Raw genomic sequence first — 25,413 nt, 5'->3', positions numbered from 1 at the left:
ATACGTGATATCTGTATACAGAAAACAAATGACTACAAACCACACTGTCATAGGATACGTGATATCTGTATACAGAAAACAAATGACTACAAACCACACTGTCATACGATACGTGATATCTGTATACAGAAAACAAATGACTACAAACCACACTGTCATAGGATACGTGATATCTGTATACAGAAAACAAATGACTACAAACCACACTGTCATACGATACGTGATATCTGTATACAGAAAACAAATGACTACAAACCACACTGTCATACGATACGTGATATCTGTATACAGAAAACAAATGACTACAAACCACACTGTCATACGATACGTGATATCTGTATACAGAAAACAAATAACTACAAACCACACTGTCATACGATACGTGATATCTGTATACAGAAAACAAATGACTACAAACCACACTGTCATACGATACGTGATATCTGTATACAGAAAACAAATAACTACAAACCACACTGTCATAGGATACGTGATATCTGTATACAGAAAACAAATAACTACAAACCACACTGTCATAGGATACGTGATATCTGTATACAGAAAACAAATGACTACAAACCACACTGTCATACGATACGTGATATCTGTATACAGAAAACAAATGACTACAAACCACACTGTCATACGATACGTGATATCTGTATACAGAAAACAAATGACTACAAACCACACTGTCATACGATACGTGATATCTGTATACAGAAAACAAATAACTACAAACCACACTGTCATAGGATACGTGATATCTGTATACAGAAAACAAATAACTACAAACCACACTGTCATAGGATACGTGATATCTGTATACAGAAAACAAATGACTACAAACCACACTGTCATACGATACGTGATATCTGTATACAGAAAACAAATGACTACAAACCACACTGTCATACGATACGTGATATCTGTATACAGAAAACAAATGACTACAAACCACACTGTCATACGATACGTGATATCTGTATACAGAAAACAAATGACTACAAACCACACTGTCATAGGATACGTGATATCTGTATACAGAAAACAAATGACTACAAACCACACTGTCATACGATACGTGATATCTGTATACAGAAAACAAATGACTACAAACCACACTGTCATACGATACGTGATATCTGTATACAGAAAACAAATGACTACAAACCACACTGTCATACGATACGTGATATCTGTATACAGAAAACAAATGACTACAAACCACACTGTCATACGATACGTGATATCTGTATACAGAAAACAAAATGACTACAAACCACACTGTCATAGGATACGTGATATCTGTATACAGAAAACAAATGACTACAAACCACACTGTCATACGATACGTGATATCTGTATACAGAAAACAAATGACTACAAACCACACACTGTCATACGATACGTGATATCTGTATACAGAAAACAAATGACTACAAACCACACTGTCATAGGATACGTGATATCTGTATACAGAAAACAAATGACTACAAACCACACTGTCATACGATACGTGATATCTGTATACAGAAAACAAATGACTACAAACCACACTGTCATACGATACGTGATATCTGTATACAGAAAACAAATGACTACAAACCACACTGTCATACGATACGTGATATCTGTATACAGAAAACAAATGACTACAAACCACACTGTCATACGATACGTGATATCTGTATACAGAAAACAAATGACTACAAACCACACTGTCATACGATACGTGATATCTGTATACAGAAAACAAATGACTACAAACCACACTGTCATACGATACGTGATATCTGTATACAGAAAACAAATGACTACAAACCACACTGTCATACGATACGTGATATCTGTATACAGAAAACAAATGACTACAAACCACACTGTCATAGGATACGTGATATCTGTATACAGAAAACAAATGACTACAAACCACACTGTCATACGATACGTGATATCTGTATACAGAAAACAAATGACTACAAACCACACTGTCATACGATACGTGATATCTGTATACAGAAAACAAATAACTACAAACCACACTGTCATACGGATACGTGATATCTGTATACAGAAAACAAATGACTACAAACCACACTATCATACGATACGTGATATCTGTATACAGAAAACAAATGACTACAAACCACACTGTCATAGATACGTGATATCTGTATACAGAAAACAAATGACTACAAACCACACTGTCATAGATACGTGATATCTGTATACAGAAAACAAATGACTACAAACCACACTGTCATACGATACGTGATATCTGTATACAGAAAACAAATGACTACAAACCACACTGTCATACGATACGTGATATCTGTATACAGAAAACAAATGACTACAAACCACACTGTCATAGATACGATACGTGATATCTGTATACAGAAAACAAATGACTACAAACCACACTGTCATAGGATACGTGATATCTGTATACAGAAAACAAATGACTACAAACCACACTGTCATACGATACGTGATATCTGTATACAGAAAACAAATGACTACAAACCACACTGTCATACGATACGTGATATCTGTATACAGAAAACAAATGACTACAAACCACACTATCATACGTACGTCATACAGAAAACAAATACTACAAACACACTGTCATGGTACGTGATATCTGTATACAGAAAACAAATGACTACAAACCACTCTATCATACGATACGTGATATCTGTATACAGAAAACAAATGACTACAAACCACACTGTCATAGGATACGTGATATCTGTATACAGAAAACAAATGACTACAAACCACACTGTCATAAGGATACGTGAATATCTGTATACAGAAAACAAATGACTACAAACCAAACTGTCATACGATACGTGATATCTGTATACAGAAAACAAATAACTACAAACCACACTATCATACGATACGTAATATCTGTATACAGAAAACAAATGACTACAAACCACACTGTCATAGGATACGTGATATCTGTATACAGAAAACAAATGACTACAAACCACACTATCATAGGATACGTGATATATCTGTATACAGAAAACAAATGACTACAAACCACACTATCATACGATACGTGATATCTGTATACAGAAAACAAATGACTACAAACCACACTGTCATAGGATACGTGATATCTGTATACAGAAAACAAATGACTACAAACCACACTATCATACGATACGTGATATCTGTATACAGAAAACAAATGACTACAAACCACACTGTCATAGGATACGTGATGATATCTGTATATACAGAAAACAAATGACTACAAACCACACTGTCATACGATACTTGATATCTGTATACAGAAAACAAATAACTACAAACCACACTGTCATACGATACGTGATATCTGTATACAGAAAAACAAATGACTACAAACCACACTGTCATAGGATACGTGATATCTGTATACAGAAAACAAATGACTACAAACCACACTGTCATAGGATACGTGATATCTGTATACAGAAAACAAATGACTACAAACCACTGTCATAGGATACGTGATATCTGTATACAGAAAACAAATGACTACAAACCACTCTATCATACGATACGTGATATCTGTAAACAGAAAACAAATGACTACAAACCTCACTGTCATACGATACGTGATATCTGTATACAGAAAACAAATGACTACAAACCAAACTGTAATACGATACGTGATATCTGTATACAGAAAAAAATAACTACAAACCACACTGTCATAGGATACGTGATATCTCTATACAGAAAACAAATGACTACAAACCACACTATCATACGATACGTGATATCTGTATACAGAAAACAAATAACTACAAACCACACTGTCATAGGATACGTGATATCTGTATACAGAAAACAAATGACTACAAACCACACTGTCATAGGATACGTGATATCTGTATACAGGAAAACAAATGACTACAAACCACACTGTCATAGGATACGTGATATCTGTATACAGAAAACAAATGACTACAAACCACACTATGATAACGATACGTGATATCTGTATACAGAAAACAAATGACTACAAACCACACTGTCATGGGATACGTGATATCTGTATACAGAAAACAAATGACTACAAACCAATCTATCCTACGATACGTGATATCTGTATACAGAAAACAAATGACTACAAACCACACTGTCATAGGATAAGTGATATCTGTATACAGAAAACAAATAACTACAAACCACACTATCATACGATACGTGATATCTGTATACAGAAAACAAATGACTACAAACCACTCTATCATACGCTACGTGATATCTGTAAACAGAAAACAAATGACTACAAACCACACTGTCATACGATACGTGATATCTGTATACAGAAAACAAATGACTACAAACCAAACTGTAATACGATACGTGATATCTGTATACAGAAAACAAATGACTACAAACCACTCTATCATACGATACGTGATATCTGTATACAGAAAACAAATAACTACAAACCACACTGTCATACGATACGTGATATCTGTATACAGAAAACAAATGACTACAAACCACTCTATCATACGATACGTGATATCTGTATACAGAAAACAAATAACTACAAACCACACTGTCATAGGATACGTGATATCTGTATAGAGAAAACAAATAACTACAAACCACTCTATCATAGGATACGTGATATCTGTATACAGAAAACAAATGACTACAAACCACACTGTCATAGGATACGTGATATCTGTATACAGAAAACAAATGACTACAAACCACACTGTCATAGGATACGTGATATCTGTATACAGAAAACAAATAACTACAAACCACACTGTCATAGGATACGTGATATCTGTATACAGAAAACAAATAACTACAAACCACACTGTCATAGGATACGTGATATCTGTATACAGAAAACAAATGACTACAAACCACACTGTCATAGGATACGTGATATCTGTATACAGAAAACAAATGACTACAAACCACACTGTCATAGGATACGTGATATCTGTATACAGAAAACAAATGACTACAAACCACACTGTCATAGGATACGTGATATCTGTATACAGAAAACAAATGACTACAAACCACACTGTCATAGGATACGTGATATCTGTATACAGAAAACAAATGACTACAAACCACACTGTCATAGGATACGTGATATCTGTATACAGAAAACAAATGACTACAAACCACACTGTCATAGGATACGTGATATCTGTATACAGAAAACAAATGACTACAAACCACACTGTCATAGGATACGTGATATCTGTATACAGAAAACAAATGACTACAAACCACACTGTCATACGATACGTGATATCTGTATACAGAAAACAAATGACTACAAACCACACTGTCATAGGATACGTGATATCTGTATACAGAAAACAAATGACTACAAACCACACTGTCATACGATACGTGATATCTGTATACAGAAAACAAATAACTACAAACCACACTGTCATAGATACGTGATATCTGTATACAGAAAACAAATAACTACAAACCACACTGTCATACGATACGTGATATCTGTATACAGAAAACAAATGACTACAAACCATGTGTTTGTAGTCATTTGTTTTCTGTATACAGATATCACGTATCCTATGACAGTGTGGTTTGTAGTCATTTGTTTTCTGTATACAGATATCACGTATCCTATGACAGTGTGGTTTGTAGTCATTTGTTTTCTGTATACAGATATCACGTATCCTATGACAGTGTGGTTTGTAGTCATTTGTTTTCTGTATACAGATATCACGTATCCTATGACAATACAGATATCACGTATCGTATGACAGTGTGGTTTGTAGTTATTTGTTTTCTGTGATATCACGTATCCTATGACAGAAGTCATTTGTTTTCATACAGATATCACGTATCCTATGACAGTGTTTGTAGGTCATTTGTTTTCTGTATACAGATATCACGTATCCTATGACAGTGTGGTTTGTTATCATTTGTTTTCTGTATACAGATATCACGTATCCTATGACAGTGTGGTTTGTAGTCATTTGTTTTCTGTATACAGATATCACGTATCCTATGACAGTGTGGTTTGTAGTTATTTGTTTTCTGTATACAGATATCACGTATCCTATGACAGTGTGGTTTGTAGTCATTTGTTTTCTGTATACAGATATCACGTATCCTATGACAGTGTGGTTTGTAGTCATTTGTTTTCTGTATACAGATATCACGTATCCTATGACAGTGTGGTTTGTAGTCATTTGTTTTCTGTATACAGATATCACGTATCGTATGATAGTGTGGTTTGTAGTCATTTGTTTTCTGTATACAGATATCACGTATCCTATGACAGTGTGGTTTGTAGTCATTTGTTTTCTGTATACAGATATCACGTATCCTATGACAGTGTGGTTTGTAGTCATTTGTTTTCTGTATACAGATATCACGTATCCTATGACAGTGTGGTTTGTAGTCATTTGTTTTCTGTATACAGATATCACGTATCCTATGACAGTGTGGTTTGTAGTCATTTGTTTTCTGTATACAGATATCACGTATCCTATGACAGTGTGGTTTGTAGTCATTTGTTTTCTGTATACAGATATCACGTATCCTATGACAGTGTGGTTTGTAGTTATTTGTTTTCTGTATACAGATATCACGTATCGTATGACAGTGTGGTTTGTAGTCATTTGTTTTCTGTATACAGATATCACGTATCGTATGACAGTGTGGTTTGTAGTCATTTGTTTTCTGTATACAGATATCACGTATCGTATGACAGTGTGGTTTGTAGTCATTTGTTTTCTGTATACAGATATCACGTATCGTATGACAGTGTGGTTTGTAGTCATTTGTTTTCTGTATACAGATATCACGTATCGTATGACAGTGTGGTTTGTAGTCATTTGTTTTCTGTATACAGATATCACGTATCGTATGACAGTGTGGTTTGTAGTCATTTGTTTTCTGTATACAGATATCACGTATCCTATGACATTGTGGTTTGTAGTCATTTGTTTTCTGTATACAGATATCACGTATCGTATGATGGAGTGGTTTGTAGTTATTTGTTTTCTGTATACAGATATCACGTATCGTATGACAGTGTGGTTTGTAGTCATTTGTTTTCTGTATACAGATATCACGTATCGTATGACAGTGTGGTTTGTAGTCATTTGTTTTCTGTATACAGATATCACGTATCCTATGACAGTGTGGTTTGTAGTCATTTGTTTTCTGTATACAGATATCACGTATCGTATGACAGTGTGGTTTGTAGTCATTTGTTTTCTGTATACAGATATCACGTATCCTATGACAGTGTGGTTTGTAGTCATTTGTTTTCTGTATACAGATATCACGTATCGTATGACAGTGTGGTTTGTAGTCATTTGTTTTCTGTATACAGATATCACGTATCCTATGACAGTGTGGTTTGTAGTTATTTGTTTTCTGTATACAGATATCACGTATCGTATGACAGTGTGGTTTGTAGTTATTTGTTTTCTGTATACAGATATCACGTATCCTATGACAGTGTGGTTTGTAGTCATTTGTTTTCTGTATACAGATATCACGTATCCTATGACAGTGTGGTTTGTAGTCATTTGTTTTCTGTATACAGATATCACGTATCCTATGACAGTGTGGTTTGTAGTTATTTGTTTTTCTGTATACAGATATCACGTATCCTATGACAGTGTGGTTTGTAGTTATTTGTTTTCTGTATACAGATATCACGTATCCTATGACAGTGTGGTTTGTAGTCATTTGTTTTCTGTATACAGATATCACGTATCCTATGACAGTGTGGTTTGTAGTCATTTGTTTTCTGTATACAGATATCACGTATCCTATGACAGTGTGGTTTGTAGTCATTTGTTTTCTGTATACAGATATCACGTATCCTATGACAGTGTGGTTTGTAGTTATTTGTTTTCTGTATACAGATATCACGTATCCTATGACAGTGTGGTTTGTAGTTATTTGTTTTCTGTATACAGATATCACGTATCCTATGACAGTGTGGTTTGTAGTCATTTGTTTTCTGTATACAGATATCACGTATCCTATGACAGTGTGGTTTGTAGTCATTTGTTTTCTGTATACAGATATCACGTATCCTATGACAGTGTGGTTTGTAGTTATTTGTTTTCTGTATACAGATATCACGTATCCTATGACAGTGTGGTTTGTAGTCATTTGTTTTCTGTATACAGATATCACGTATCCTATGACAGTGTGGTTTGTAGTCATTTGTTTTCTGTATACAGATATCACGTATCCTATGACAGTGTGGTTTGTAGTTATTTGTTTTCTGTATACAGATATCACGTATCCTATGACAGTGTGGTTTGTAGTCATTTGTTTTCTGTATACAGATATCACGTATCCTATGACAGTGTGGTTTGTAGTCATTTGTTTTCTGTATACAGATATCACGTATCCTATGACAGTGTGGTTTGTAGTCATTTGTTTTCTGTATACAGATATCACGTATCCTATGACAGTGTGGTTTGTAGTCATTTGTTTTCTGTATACAGATATCACGTATCCTATGACAGTGTGGTTTGTAGTCATTTGTTTTCTGTATACAGATATCACGTATCCTATGACAGTGTGGTTTGTAGTCATTTGTTTTCTGTATACAGATATCACGTATCTATGACAGTGTGGTTTGTTCATTTGTTTCTGTATACAGATATCACGTATCCTATGACAGTGTGGTTTGTAGTCATTTGTTTTCTGTATACAGATATCACGTATCCTATGACAGTGTGGTTTGTAGTCATTTGTTTTCTGTATACAGATATCACGTATCCTATGACAGTGTGGTTTGTAGTCATTTGTTTTCTGTATACAGATATCACGTATCCTATGACAGTGTGGTTTGTAATCATTTGTTTTCTGTATACAGATATCACGTATCGTATGATAGAGTGGTTTGTAGTTATCTGTTTTCTGTATACAGATATCACGTATCCTATGACAGTGTGGTTTGTAGTCATTTGTTTTCTGTATACAGATATCACGTATCCTATGACAGTGTGGTTTGTAGTCATTTGTTTTCTGTATACAGATATCACGTATCCTATGACAGTGTGGTTTGTAGTCATTTGTTTTCTGTATACAGATATCACGTATCGTATGATAGAGTGGTTTGTAGTTATCTGTTTTCTGTATACAGATATCACGTATCCTATGACAGTGGTTTGTAGTCATTTGTTTTCTGTATACAGATATCACGTATCGTATGACAGTGTGGTTTGTAGTCATTTGTTTTCTGTATACAGATATCACGTATCGTATGACAGTGTGGTTTGTAGTCATTTGTTTTCTGTATACAGATATCACGTATCCTATGACAGTGTGGTTTGTAGTCATTTGTTTTCTGTATACAGATATCACGTATCCTATGACAGTGTGGTTTGTAGTCATTTGTTTTCTGTATACAGATATCACGTATCCTATGACAGTGTGGTTTGTAGTCATTTGTTTTCTGTATACAGATATCACGTATCCTATGACAGTGTGGTTTGTAGTTATTTGTTTTCTGTATACAGATATCACGTATCCTATGACAGTGTGGTTTGTAGTCATTTGTTTTCTGTATACAGATATCACGTATCCTATGACAGTGTGGTTTGTAGTCATTTGTTTTCTGTATACAGATATCACGTATCCTATGACAGTGTGGTTTGTAGTTATTTGTTTTCTGTATACAGATATCACGTATCCTATGACAGTGTGGTTTGTAGTCATTTGTTTTCTGTATACAGATATCACGTATCCTATGACAGTGTGGTTTGTAGTCATTTGTTTTCTGTATACAGATATCACGTATCCTATGACAGTGTGGTTTGTAGTCATTTGTTTTCTGTATACAGATATCACGTATCCTATGACAGTTTGGTTTGTAGTCATTTGTTTTCTGTATACAGATATCACGTATCCTATGATAGAGTGGTTTGTAGTCATTTGTTTTCTGTATACAGATATCACGTATCCTATGACAGTGTGGTTTGTAGTTATTTTTTTTTCTGTATACAGATATCACGTATCCTATGACAGTGTGGTTTGTAGTCATTTGTTTTCTGTATACAGATATCACGTATCCTATGACAGTGTGGTTTGTAGTTATTTGTTTTCTGTATACAGATATCACGTATCCTATGACAGTGTGGTTTGTAGTCATTTGTTTTCTGTATACAGATATCACGTATCCTATGACAGTGTGGTTTGTAGTCATTTGTTTTCTGTATACAGATATCACGTATCCTATGACAGTGTGGTTTGTAGTCATTTGTTTTCTGTATACAGATATCACGTATCCTATGACAGTGTGGTTTGTAGTCATTTGTTTTCTGTATACAGATATCACGTATCCTATGACAGTGTGGTTTGTAGTCATTTGTTTTCTGTATACAGATATCACGTATCCTATGACAGTGTGGTTTGTAGTCATTTGTTTTCTGTATACAGATATCACGTATCGTATGATAGAGTGGTTTGTAGTCATTTGTTTTCTGTATACAGATATCACGTATCCTATGACAGTGTGGTTTGTAGTTATTTGTTTTCTGTATACAGATATCACGTATCCTATGACAGTGTGGTTTGTAGTCATTTGTTTTCTGTATACAGATATCACGTATCCTATGACAGTGTGGTTTGTAGTCATTTGTTTTCTGTATACAGATATCACGTATCCTATGACAGTGTGGTTTGTAGTCATTTGTTTTCTGTATACAGATATCACGTATCCTATGACAGTGTGGTTTGTAGTCATTTGTTTTCTGTATACAGATATCACGTATCCTATGACAGTGTGGTTTGTAGTCATTTGTTTTCTGTATACAGATATCACGTATCCTATGACAGTGTGGTTTGTAGTCATTTGTTTTCTGTATACAGATATCACGTATCCTATGACAGTGTGGTTTGTAGTCATTTGTTTTCTGTATACAGATATCACGTATCCTATGACAGTGTGGTTTGTAGTCATTTGTTTTCTGTATACAGATATCACGTATCCTATGACAGTGTGGTTTGTAGTCATTTGTTTTCTGTATACAGATATCACGTATCGTATGACAGTGTGGTTTGTAGTCATTTGTTTTCTGTATACAGATATCACGTATCCTATGACAGTGTGGTTTGTAGTCATTTGTTTTCTGTATACAGATATCACGTATCGTATGATAGAGTGGTTTGTAGTCATTTGTTTTCTGTATACAGATATCACGTATCCTATGACAGTGTGGTTTGTAGTTATTTGTTTTCTGTATACAGATATCACGTATCCTATGACAGTGTGGTTTGTAGTCATTTGTTTTCTGTATACAGATATCACGTATCCTATGACAGTGTGGTTTGTAGTTATTTGTTTTCTGTATACAGATATCACGTATCCTATGACAGTGTGGTTTGTGTATTTGTTTTCTGTATACAGATATCACGTATCCTATGACAGTGTGGTTTGTAGTCATTTGTTTTCTGTATACAGATATCACGTATCCTATGACAGTGTGGTTTGTAGTCATTTGTTTTCTGTATACAGATATCACGTATCCTATGACAGTGTGGTTTGTAGTCATTTGTTTTCTGTATACAGATATCACGTATCCTATGACAGTGTGGTTTGTAGTCATTTGTTTTCTGTATACAGATATCACGTATCCTATGACAGTGTGGTTTGTAGTCATTTGTTTTCTGTATACAGATATCACGTATCCTATGACAGTGTGGTTTGTAGTCATTTGTTTTCTGTATACAGATATCACGTATCCTATGACAGTGTGGTTTGTAGTCATTTGTTTTCTGTATACAGATATCACGTATCCTATGACAGTGTGGTTTGTAGTTTTGTGTTTCTGTATACAGATATCACGTATCCTATGACAGTGTGGTTTGTAGTCATTTGTTTTCTGTATACAGATATCACGTATCCTATGACAGTGTGGTTTGTAGTCATTTGTTTTCTGTATACAGATATCACGTATCCTATGACAGTGTGGTTTGTAGTCATTTGTTTTCTGTATAGAGATATCACGTATCCTATGACAGTGTGGTTTGTAGTTATTTGTTTTCTGTATACAGATATCACGTATCGTATGACAGTGTGGTTTGTAGTCATTTGTTTTCTGTATACAGATATCACGTATCGTATGACAGTGTGGTTTGTAGTCATTTGTTTTCTGTATACAGATATCACGTATCCTATGACAGTGTGGTTTGTAGTCATTTGTTTTCTGTATACAGATATCACGTATCCTATGACAGTGTGGTTTGTAGTCATTTGTTTTCTGTATACAGATATCACGTATCGTATGATAGTGTGGTTTGTAGTCATTTGTTTTCTGTATACAGATATCACGTATCCTATGACAGTGTGGTTTGTAGTTATTTGTTTTCTGTATACAGATATCACGTATCCTATGACAGTGTGGTTTGTAGTCATTTGTTTTCTGTATACAGATATCACGTATCCTATGACAGTGTGGTTTGTAGTTATTTGTTTTCTGTATACAGATATCACGTATCCTATGACAGTGTGGTTTGTAGTCATTTGTTTTCTGTATACAGATATCACGTATCCTATGACAGTGTGGTTTGTAGTCATTTGTTTTCTGTATACAGATATCACGTATCGTATGATAGAGTGGTTTGTAGTTATTTGTTTTCTGTATACAGATATCACGTATCCTATGACAGTGTGGTTTGTAGTCATTTGTTTTCTGTATACAGATATCACGTATCCTATGACAGTGTGGTTTGTAGTCATTTGTTTTCTGTATACAGATATCACGTATCCTATGACAGTGTGGTTTGTAGTTATTTTTTTTTCTGTATACAGATATCACGTATCCTATGACAGTGTGGTTTGTAGTCATTTGTTTTCTGTATACAGATATCACGTATCCTATGACAGTGTGGTTTGTAGTCATTTGTTTTCTGTATACAGATATCACGTATCGTATGACAGTGTGGTTTGTAGTCATTTGTTTTCTGTATACAGATATCACGTATCGTATGACAGTGTGGTTTGTAGTCATTTGTTTTCTGTATACAGATATCACGTATCCTATGACAGTGTGGTTTGTAGTCATTTGTTTTCTGTATACAGATATCACTACGTATGACAGTGTGGTTTGTAGTCATTTGTTTTCTGTATACAGATATCACGTATCTATGACAGTGTGGTTTGTAGTATTTGTTTTCTGTATACAGATATCACGTATCTATGACAGTGTGGTTTGTAGTCATTTGTTTTCTGTATACAGATATCACGTATCCTATGACAGTGTGGTTTGTAGTCATTTGTTTTCTGTATACAGATATCACGTATCCTATGACAGTGTGGTTTGTAGTCATTTGTTTTCTGTATACAGATATCACGTATCCTATGACAGTGTGGTTTGTAGTCATTTGTTTTCTGTATACAGATATCACGTATCGTATGATAGAGTGGTTTGTAGTTATTTGTTTTTTCTGTATACAGATATCACGTATCCTATGACAGTGTGGTTTGTAGTCATTTGTTTTCTGTATACAGATATCACGTATCCTATGACAGTGTGGTTTGTAGTTATTTGTTTTCTGTATACAGATATCACGTATCCTATGACAGTGTGGTTTGTAGTCATTTGTTTTCTGTATACAGATATCACGTATCCTATGACAGTGTGGTTTGTAGTCATTTGTTTTCTGTATACAGATATCACGTATCGTATGATAGAGTGGTTTGTAGTTATTTGTTTTCTGTATACAGATATCACGTATCCTATGACAGTGTGGTTTGTAGTTATTTTTTTTTCTGTATACAGATATCACGTATCCTATGACAGTGTGGTTTGTAGTCATTTGTTTTCTGTATACAGATATCACGTATCCTATGACAGTGTGGTTTGTAGTTATTTGTTTTCTGTATACAGATATCACGTATCGTATGATAGTGTGTGGTTTGTAGTCATTTGTTTTCTGTATACAGATATCACGTATCCTATGACAGTGTGGTTTGTAGTCATTTGTTTTCTGTATACAGATATCACGTATCCTATGACAGTGTGGTTTGTAGTCATTTGTTTTCTGTATACAGATATCACGTATCCTATGACAGTGTGGTTTGTAGTTATTTGTTTTCTGTATACAGATATCACGTATCGTATGACAGTGTGGTTTGTAGTCATTTGTTTTTCTGTATACAGATATCACGTATCGTATGACAGTGTGGTTTTGTAGTCATTTGTTTTCTGTATACAGATATCACGTATCGTATGACAGTGTGGTTTGTAGTCATTTGTTTTCTGTATACAGATATCACGTATCCTATGACAGTGTGGTTTGTAGTCATTTGTTTTCTGTATACAGATATCACGTATCGTATGATAGTGTGGTTTGTAGTCATTTGTTTTCTGTATACAGATATCACGTATCCTATGACAGTGTGGTTTGTAGTCATTTGTTTTCTGTATACAGATATCACGTATCCTATGACAGTGTGGTTTGTAGTCATTTGTTTTCTGTATACAGATATCACGTATCCCATGACAGTGTGGTTTGTAGTCATTTGTTTTCTGTATACAGATATCACGTATCCTATGACAGTGTGGTTTGTAGTCATTTGTTTTCTGTATACAGATATCACGTATCCTATGACAGTGTGGTTTGTAGTCATTTGTTTTCTGTATACAGATATCACGTATCCTATGACAGTGTGGTTTGTAGTTATTTGTTTTCTGTATACAGATATCACGTATCCTATGACAGTGTGGTTTGTAGTCATTTGTTGTCTGTTTACAGATATCACGTATCGTATGACAGTTTGGTTTGTAGTCATTTGTTTTTCTGTATACAGATATCACGTATCCTATGACAGTGTGGTTTGTAGTCATTTGTTTTCTGTATACAGATATCACGTATCCTATGACAGTGTGGTTTGTAGTCATTTGTTTTCTGTATACAGATATCACGTATCCTATGACAGTGTGGTTTGTAGTCATTTGTTTTCTGTATACAGATATCACGTATCCTATGACAGTGTGGTTTGTAGTCATTTGTTTTCTGTATACAGATATCACGTATCGTATGACAGTGTGGTTTGTAGTCATTTGTTTTCTGTATACAGATATCACGTATCGTATGATAGTGTGGTTTGTAGTCATTTGTTTTCTGTATACAGATATCACGTATCCTATGACAGTGTGGTTTGTAGTCATTTGTTTTCTGTATACAGATATCACGTATCCTATGACAGTGTGGTTTGTAGTCATTTGTTTTCTGTATACAGATATCACGTATCCTATGACAGTGTGGTTTGTAGTCATTTGTTTTCTGTATACAGATATCACGTATCCTATGACAGTGTGGTTTGTAGTCATTTGTTTTCTGTATACAGATATCACGTATCCTATGACAGTGTGGTTTGTAGTCATTTGTTTTCTGTATACAGATATCACGTATCCTATGACAGTGTGGTTTGTAGTCATTTGTTTTCTGTATACAGATATCACGTATCCTATGACAGTGTGGTTTGTAGTCATTTGTTTTCTGTATACAGATATCACGTATCCTATGACAGTGTGGTTTGTAGTCATTTGTTTTCTGTATACAGATATCACGTATCCTATGACAGTGTGGTTTGTAGTTATTTGTTTTCTGTATACAGATATCACGTATCCTATGACAGTGTGGTTTGTAGTTATTTGTTTTCTGTATACAGATATCACGTATCCTATGACAGTGTGGTTTGTAGTCATTTGTTTTCTGTATACAGATATCACGTATCGTATGACAGTGTGGTTTGTAGTCATTTGTTTTCTGTATACAGATATCACGTATCCTATGACAGTGTGGTTTGTAGTCATTTGTTTTCTGTATACAGATATCACGTATCCTATGACAGTGTGGTTTGTAGTCATTTGTTTTCTGTATACAGATATCACGTATCCTATGACAGTGTGGTTTGTAGTCATTTGTTTTCTGTATACAGATATCACGTATCCTATGACAGTGTGGTTTGTAGTTATTTGTTTTCTGTATACAGATATCACGTATCCTATGACAGTGTGGTTTGTAGTCATTTGTTTTCTGTATACAGATATCACGTATCCTATGACAGTGTGGTTTGTAGTCATTTGTTTTCTGTATACAGATATCACGTATCCTATGACAGTGTGGTTTGTAGTCATTTGTTTTCTGTATACAGATATCACGTATCCTATGACAGTGTGGTTTGTAGTCATTTGTTTTCTGTATACAGATATCACGTATCCTATGACAGTGTGGTTTGTAGTCATTTGTTTTCTGTATACAGATATCACGTATCCTATGACAGTGTGGTTTGTAGTCATTTGTTTTCTGTATACAGATATCACGTATCCTATGACAGTGTGGTTTGTAGTTATTTGTTTTCTGTATACAGATATCACGTATCCTATGACAGTGTGGTTTGTAGTCATTTGTTTTCTGTATACAGATATCACGTATCGTATGACAGTGTGGTTTGTAGTCATTTGTTTTCTGTATACAGATATCACGTATCGTATGACAGTGTGGTTTGTAGTCATTTGTTTTCTGTATACAGATATCACGTATCCTATGACAGTGTGGTTTGTAGTCATTTGTTTTCTGTATACAGATATCACGTATCGTATGATAGTGTGGTTTGTAGTCATTTGTTTTCTGTATACAGATATCACGTATCCTATGACAGTGTGGTTTGTAGTCATTTGTTTTCTGTATACAGATATCACGTATCCTATGACAGTGTGGTTTGTAGTCATTTGTTTTCTGTATACAGATATCACGTATCCTATGACAGTGTGGTTTGTAGTCATTTGTTTTCTGTATACAGATATCACGTATCGTATGATAGTGTGGTTTGTAGTCATTTGTTTTCTGTATACAGATATCACGTATCCTATGACAGTGTGGTTTGTAGTTATTTTTTTTTCTGTATACAGATATCACGTATCGTATGACAGTGTGGTTTGTAGTCATTTGTTTTCTGTATACAGATATCACGTATCCTATGACAGTGTGGTTTGTAGTCATTTGTTTTCTGTATACAGATATCACGTATCCTATGACAGTGTGGTTTGTAGTCATTTGTTTTCTGTATACAGATATCACGTATCGTATGATAGAGTGGTTTGTAGTTATTTGTTTTCTGTATACAGATATCACGTATCCTATGACAGTGTGGTTTGTAGTCATTTGTTTTCTGTATACAGATATCACGTATCCTATGACAGTGTGGTTTGTAGTCATTTGTTTTCTGTATACAGATATCACGTATCCTATGACAGTGTGGTTTGTAGTCATTTGTTTTCTGTATACAGATATCACGTATCCTATGACAGTGTGGTTTGTAGTCATTTGTTTTCTGTATACAATACAGTATCATGCGTATCTTGACAGTGTGGTTTGTAGTCATTTGTTTTCTGTATACAGATATCACGTATCCTATGACAGTGTGGTTTGTAGTCATTTGTTTTCTGTATACAGATATCACGTATCCTATGACAGTGTGGTTTGTAGTCATTTGTTTTCTGTATACAGATATCACGTATCCTATGACAGTGTGGTTTGTAGTTATTTGTTTTCTGTATACAGATATCACGTATCGTATGATAGAGTGGTTTGTAGTCATTTGTTTTCTGTATACAGATATCACGTATCCTATGACAGTGTGGTTTGTAGTCATTTGTTTTCTGTATACAGATATCACGTATCCTATGACAGTGTGGTTTGTAGTCATTTGTTTTCTGTATACAGATATCACGTATCCTATGACAGTGTGGTTTGTAGTCATTTGTTTTCTGCATACAGATATCACGTATCCTATGACAGTGTGGTTTGTAGTCATTTGTTTTCTGTATACAGATATCACGTATCCTATGACAGTGTGGTTTGTAGTTATTTGTTTTCTGTATACAGATATCACGTATCCTATGACAGTGTGGTTTGTAGTCATTTGTTTTCTGTATACAGATATCACGTATCCTATGACAGTGTGGTTTGTAGTCATTTGTTTTCTGTATACAGATATCACGTATCGTATGACAGTGTGGTTTGTAGTCATTTGTTTTCTGTATACAGATATCACGTATCCTATGACAGTGTGGTTTGTAGTCATTTGTTTTCTGTATACAGATATCACGTATCCTATGACAGTGTGGTTTGTAGTCATTTGTTTTCTGTATACAGATATCACGTATCCTATGACAGTGTGGTTTGTAGTCATTTGTTTTCTGTATACAGATATCACGTATCCTATGACAGTGTGGTTTGTAGTCATTTGTTTTCTGTATACAGATATCACGTATCCTATGACAGTGTGGTTTGTAGTCATTTGTTTTCTGTATACAGATATCACGTATCCTATGACAGTGTGGTTTGTAGTCATTTGTTTTCTGTATACAGATATCACGTATCGTATGACAGTGTGGTTTGTAGTCATTTGTTTTCTGTATACAGATATCACGTATCCTATGACAGTGTGGTTTGTAGTCATTTGTTTTCTGTATACAGATATCACGTATCGTATGATAGTGTGGTTTGTAGTCATTTGTTTTCTGTATACAGATATCACGTATCCTATGACAGTGTGGTTTGTAGTCATTTGTTTTCTGTATACAGATATCACGTATCGTATGATAGAGTGGTTTGTAGTTATTTGTTTTCTGTATACAGATATCACGTATCCTATGACAGTGTGGTTTGTAGTCATTTGTTTTCTGTATACAGATATCACGTATCCTATGACAGTGTGGTTTGTAGTCATTTGTTTTCTGTATACAGATATCACGTATCCTATGACAGTGTGGTTTGTAGTCATTTGTTTTCTGTATACAGATATCACGTATCCTATGACAGTGTGGTTTGTAGTCATTTGTTTTCTGTATACAGATATCACGTATCCTATGACAGTGTGGTTTGTAGTCATTTGTTTTCTGTATACAGATATCACGTATCCTATGACAGTGTGGTTTGTAGTCATTTGTTTTCTGTATACAGATATCACGTATCCTATGACAGTGTGGTTTGTAGTCATTTGTTTTCTGTATACAGATATCACGTATCGTATGACAGTGTGGTTTGTAGTCATTTGTTTTCTGTATACAGATATCACGTATCCTATGACAGTGTGGTTTGTAGTCATTTGTTTTCTGTATACAGATATCACGTATCCTATGACAGTGTGGTTTGTAGTCATTTGTTTTCTGTATACAGATATCACGTATCCTATGACAGTGTGGTTTGTAGTCATTTGTTTTCTGTATACAGATATCACGTATCCTATGACAGTGTGGTTTGTAGTCATTTGTTTTCTGTATACAGATATCACGTATCCTATGACAGTGTGGTTTGTAGTCATTTGTTTTCTGTATACAGATATCACGTATCGTATGACAGTGTGGTTTGTAGTCATTTGTTTTCTGTATACAGATATCACGTATCGTATGACAGTGTGGTTTGTAGTCATTTGTTTTCTGTATACAGATATCACGTATCCTATGACAGTGTGGTTTGTAGTTATTTGTTTTCTGTATACAGATATCACGTATCCTATGACAGTGTGGTTTGTAGTCATTTGTTTTTCTGTATACAGATATCACGTATCGTATGACAGTGTGGTTTGTAGTCATTTGTTTTCTGTATACAGATATCACGTATCCTATGACAGTGTGGTTTGTAGTTATTTGTTTTCTGTATACAGATATCACGTATCGTATGACAGTGTGGTTTGTAGTCATTTGTTTTCTGTATACAGATATCACGTATCCTATGACAGTGTGGTTTGTAGTCATTTGTTTTCTGTATACAGATATCACGTATCCTATGACAGTGTGGTTTGTAGTCATTTGTTTTCTGTATACAGATATCACGTATCCTATGACAGTGTGGTTTGTAGTTATTTGTTTTCTGTATACAGATATCACGTATCCTATGACAGTGTGGTTTGTAGTCATTTGTTTTCTGTATACAGATATCACGTATCCTATGACAGTGTGGTTTGTAGTTATTTGTTTTCTGTATACAGATATCACGTATCGTATGACAGTGTGGTTTGTAGTTATTTGTTTTCTGTATACAGATATCACGTATCGTATGACAGTGTGGTTTGTAGTCATTTGTTTCCTGTATACAGATATCACGTATCCTATGACAGTGTGGTTTGTAGTCATTTGTTTTCTGTATACAGATATCACGTATCCTATGACAGTGTGGTTTGTAGTCATTTGTTTTCTGTATACAGATATCACGTATCGTATGACAGTGTGGTTTGTAGTCATTTGTTTTCTGTATACAGATATCACGTATCCTATGACAGTGTGGTTTGTAGTATTTGTTTTCTGTATACAGATATCACGTATCCTATGACAGTGTGGTTTGTAGTCATTTGTTTTCTGTATACAGATATCACGTATCCTATGACAGTGTGGTTTGTAGTCATTTGTTTTCTGTATACAGATATCACGTATCCTATGACAGTGTGGTTTGTAGTCATTTGTTTTCTGTATACAGATATCACGTATCGTATGATAGAGTGGTTTGTAGTTATTTTGTTTTCTGTATACAGATATCACGTATCCTATGACAGTGTGGTTTGTAGTCATTTGTTTTCTGTATACAGATATCACGTATCCTATGACAGTGTGGTTTGTAGTCATTTGTTTTCTGTATACAGATATCACGTATCGTATGACAGTGTGGTTTGTAGTCATTTGTTTTCTGTATACAGATATCACGTATCGTATGACAGTGTGGTTTGTAGTTATTTGTTTTCTGTATACAGATATCACGTATCCTATGACAGTGTGGTTTGTAGTTATTTGTTTTCTGTATACAGATATCACGTATCGTATGACAGTGTGGTTTGTAGTCATTTGTTTTCTGTATACAGATATCACGTATCGTATGATAGAGTGGTTTGTAGTCATTTGTTTTCTGTATACAGATATCACGTATCCTATGACAGTGTGGTTTGTAGTCATTTGTTTTCTGTATACAGATATCACGTATCCTATGACAGTGTGGTTTGTAGTCATTTGTTTTCTGTATACAGATATCACGTATCCTATGACAGTGTGGTTTGTAGTCATTTGTTTTCTGTATACAGATATCACGTATCCTATGACAGTGTGGTTTGTAGTCATTTGTTTTCTGTATACAGATATCACGTATCCTATGACAGTGTGGTTTGTAGTCATTTGTTTTCTGTATACAGATATCACGTATCCTATGACAGTGTGGTTTGTAGTCATTTGTTTTCTGTATACAGATATCACGTATCGTATGACAGTGTGGTTTGTAGTCATTTGTTTTCTGTATACAGATATCACGTATCCTATGACAGTGTGGTTTGTAGTCATTTGTTTTCTGTATACAGATATCACGTATCCTATGACAGTGTGGTTTGTAGTCATTTGTTTTCTGTATACAGATATCACGTATCGTATGACAGTGTGGTTTGTAAGTCATTTGTTTTCTGTATACAGATATCACGTATCCTATGACAGTGTGGTTTGTAGTCATTTGTTTTCTGTATACAGATATCACGTATCCTATGACAGTGTGGTTTGTAGTTATTTGTTTTCTGTATACAGATATCACGTATCGTATGATAGAGTGGTTTGTAGTCATTTGTTTTCTGTATACAGATATCACGTATCCTATGACAGTGTGGTTTGTAGTTATTTGTTTTCTGTATACAGATATCACGTATCCTATGACAGTGTGGTTTGTAGTCATTTGTTTTCTGTATACAGATATCACGTATCCTATGACAGTGTGGTTTGTAGTTATTTGTTTTCTGTATACAGATATCACGTATCGTATGACAGTGTGGTTTGTAGTCATTTGTTTTCTGTATACAGATATCACGTATCCTATGACAGTGTGGTTTGTAGTCATTTGTTTTCTGTATACAGATATCACGTATCCTATGACAGTGTGGTTTGTAGTCATTTGTTTTTCTGTATACAGATATCACGTATCGTATGACAGTGTGGTTTGTAGTCATTTGTTTTCTGTATACAGATATCACGTATCGTATGACAGTGTGGTTTGTAGTCATTTGTTTTTCTGTATACAGATATCACGTATCCTATGACAGTGTGGTTTGTAGTCATTTGTTTTCTGTATACAGATATCACGTATCGTATGACAGTGTGGTTTGTAGTCATTTGTTTTCTGTATACAGATATCACGTATCGTATGACAGTGTGGTTTGTAGTCATTTGTTTTCTGTATACAGATATCACGTATCCTATGACAGTGTGGTTTGTAGTCATTTGTTTTCTGTATACAGATATCACGTATCGTATGACAGTTTGGTTTGTAGTCATTTGTTTTTTCTGTATACAGATATCACGTATCCTATGACAGTGTGGTTTGTAGTCATTTGTTTTCTGTATACAGATATCACGTATCGTATGACAGTGTGGTTTGTAGTCATTTGTTTTCTGTATACAGATATCACGTATCGTATGACAGTGTGGTTTGTAGTCATTTGTTTTCTGTATACAGATATCACGTATCGTATGACAGTGTGGTTTGTAGTTATTTTTTTTTCTGTATACAGATATCACGTATCCTATGACAGTGTGGTTTGTAGTCATTTGTTTTCTGTATACAGATATCACGTATCGTATGACAGTGTGGTTTGTAGTCATTTGTTTTCTGTATACAGATATCACGTATCGTATGACAGTGTGGTTTGTAGTCATTTGTTTTCTGTATACAGATATCACGTATCGTATGACAGTGTGTGGTTTGTAGTCATTTGTTTTCTGTATACAGATATCACGTATCGTATGACAGTGTGGTTTGTAGTCATTTGTTTTCTGTATACAGATATCACGTATCGTATGACAGTGTGGTTTGTAGTCATTTGTTTTCTGTATACAGATATCACGTATCGTATGACAGTGTGGTTTGTAGTCATTTGTTTTCTGTATACAGATATCACGTATCCTATGACAGTGTGGTTTGTAGTCATTTGTTTTCTGTATACAGATATCACGTATCCTATGACAGTGTGGTTTGTAGTCATTTGTTTTCTGTATACAGATATCACGTATCGTATGACAGTGTGGTTTGTAGTCATTTGTTTTCTGTATACAGATATCACGTATCGTATGACAGTGTGGTTTGTAGTCATTTGTTTTCTGTATACAGATATCACGTATCCTATGACAGTGTGGTTTGTAGTCATTTGTTTTCTGTATACAGATATCACGTATCGTATGACAGTGTGGTTTGTAGTTGTAGTCATTTGTTTTCTGTATACAGATATCACGTATCGTATGATAGTGTGGTTTGTAGTCATTTGTTTTTCTGTATACAGATATCACGTATCCTATGACAGTGTGGTTTGTAGTCATTTGTTTTCTGTATACAGATATCACGTATCGTATGACAGTGTGGTTTGTAGTCATTTGTTTTCTGTATACAGATATCACGTATCGTATGACAGTGTGGTTTGTAGTTATTTGTTTTCTGTATACAGATATCACGTATCGTATGACAGTGTGGTTTGTAGTCATTTGTTTTCTGTATACAGATATCACGTATCCTATGACAGTGTGGTTTGTAGTTATTTGTTTTCTGTATACAGATATCACGTATCGTATGATAGTGTGGTTTGTAGTCATTTGTTTTCTGTATACAGATATCACGTATCCTATGACAGTGTGGTTTGTAGTCATTTGTTTTCTGTATACAGATATCACGTATTATGACAGTGTGGTTTGTAGTCATTTGTTTTCTGTATACAGATATCACGTATCGTATGACAGTGTGGTTTGTAGTCATTTGTTTTCTGTATACAGATATCACGTATCCTATGACAGTGTGGTTTGTAGTCATTTGTTTTCTGTATACAGATATCACGTATCCTATGACAGTGTGGTTTGTAGTCATTTGTTTTCTGTATACAGATATCACGTATCGTATGACAGTGTGGTTTGTAGTCATTTGTTTTCTGTATACAGATATCACGTATCCTATGACAGTGTGGTTTGTAGTCATTTGTTTTCTGTATACAGATATCACGTATCGTATGACAGTGTGGTTTGTAGTCATTTGTTTTCTGTATACAGATATCACGTATCGTATGACAGTGTGGTTTGTAGTCATTTGTTTTCTGTATACAGATATCACGTATCCTATGACAGTGTGGTTTGTAGTCATTTGTTTTCTGTATACAGATATCACGTATCGTATGACAGTGTGGTTTGTAGTCATTTGTTTTCTGTATACAGATATCACGTATCGTATGACAGTGTGGTTTGTAGTCATTTGTTTTCTGTATACAGATATCACGTATCGTATGACAGTGTGGTTTGTAGTCATTTGTTTTCTGTATACAGATATCACGTATCGTATGACAGTGTGGTTTGTAGTCATTTGTTTTCTGTATACAGATATCACGTATCGTATGACAGTGTGGTTTGTAGTCATTTGTTTTCTGTATACAGATATCACGTATCGTATGACAGTGTGGTTTGTAGTTATTTGTTTTCTGTATACAGATATCACGTATCGTATGACAGTTTGGTTTGTAGTCATTTGTTTTCTGTATACTGTATACAGATATCACGTATCCTATGACAGTGTGGTTTGTAGTCATTTGTTTTCTGTATACAGATATCACGTATCGTATGACAGTTTGGTTTGTAGTCATTTGTTTTCTGTATACAGATATCACGTATCGTATGACAGTGTGGTTTGTAGTCATTTGTTTTCTGTATACAGATATCACGTATCGTATGACAGTGTGGTTTGTAGTCATTTGTTTTCTGTATACAGATATCACGTATCGTATGACAGTGTGGTTTGTAGTCATTTGTTTTCTGTATACAGATATCACGTATCCTATGACAGTGTGGTTTGTAGTCATTTGTTTTCTGTATACAGATATCACGTATCCTATGACAGTGTGGTTTGTAGTCATTTGTTTTCTGTATACAGATATCACGTATCGTATGACAGTGTGGTTTGTAGTCATTTGTTTTCTGTATACAGATATCACGTATCGTATGACAGTGTGGTTTGTAGTCATTTGTTTCCTGTATACAGATATCACGTATCCCATGACAGTGTGGTTTGTAGTTATTTGTTTTCTGTATACAGATATCACGTATCGTATGACAGTGTGGTTTGTAGTCATTTGTTTTCTGTATACAGATATCACGTATCCTATGACAGTGTGGTTTGTAGTCATTTGTTTTCTGTATACAGATATCACGTATCGTATGACAGTGTGGTTTGTAGTCATTTGTTTTCTGTATACAGATATCACGTATCGTATGATAGTGTGGTTTGTAGTCATTTGTTTTCTGTATACAGATATCACGTATCCTATGACAGTGTGGTTTGTAGTCATTTGTTTTCTGTATACAGATATCACGTATCCTATGACAGTGTGGTTTGTAGTCA

General features: G+C 34.6%; 1 protein-coding gene across 1 annotated transcript in view; it reads right to left on the bottom strand.

The window, feature by feature from the left end:
• The window catches only part of LOC138319851 (leucine-rich repeat-containing protein 74B-like), a 105,315-nt gene that overhangs the window by 34,628 nt on the left and 45,274 nt on the right, over nt 1-25,413 (bottom strand). The window lies entirely within an intron of this gene.

Source organism: Argopecten irradians, chromosome 3 (assembly GCF_041381155.1).
Source record: "Argopecten irradians isolate NY chromosome 3, Ai_NY, whole genome shotgun sequence".
Classification (NCBI taxonomy): Eukaryota; Metazoa; Mollusca; class Bivalvia; order Pectinida; family Pectinidae; genus Argopecten; species Argopecten irradians.
The sequence above is the reverse complement of the archived record's forward strand: the minus strand, read 5'-3'. Positions and strand labels throughout refer to the sequence as shown.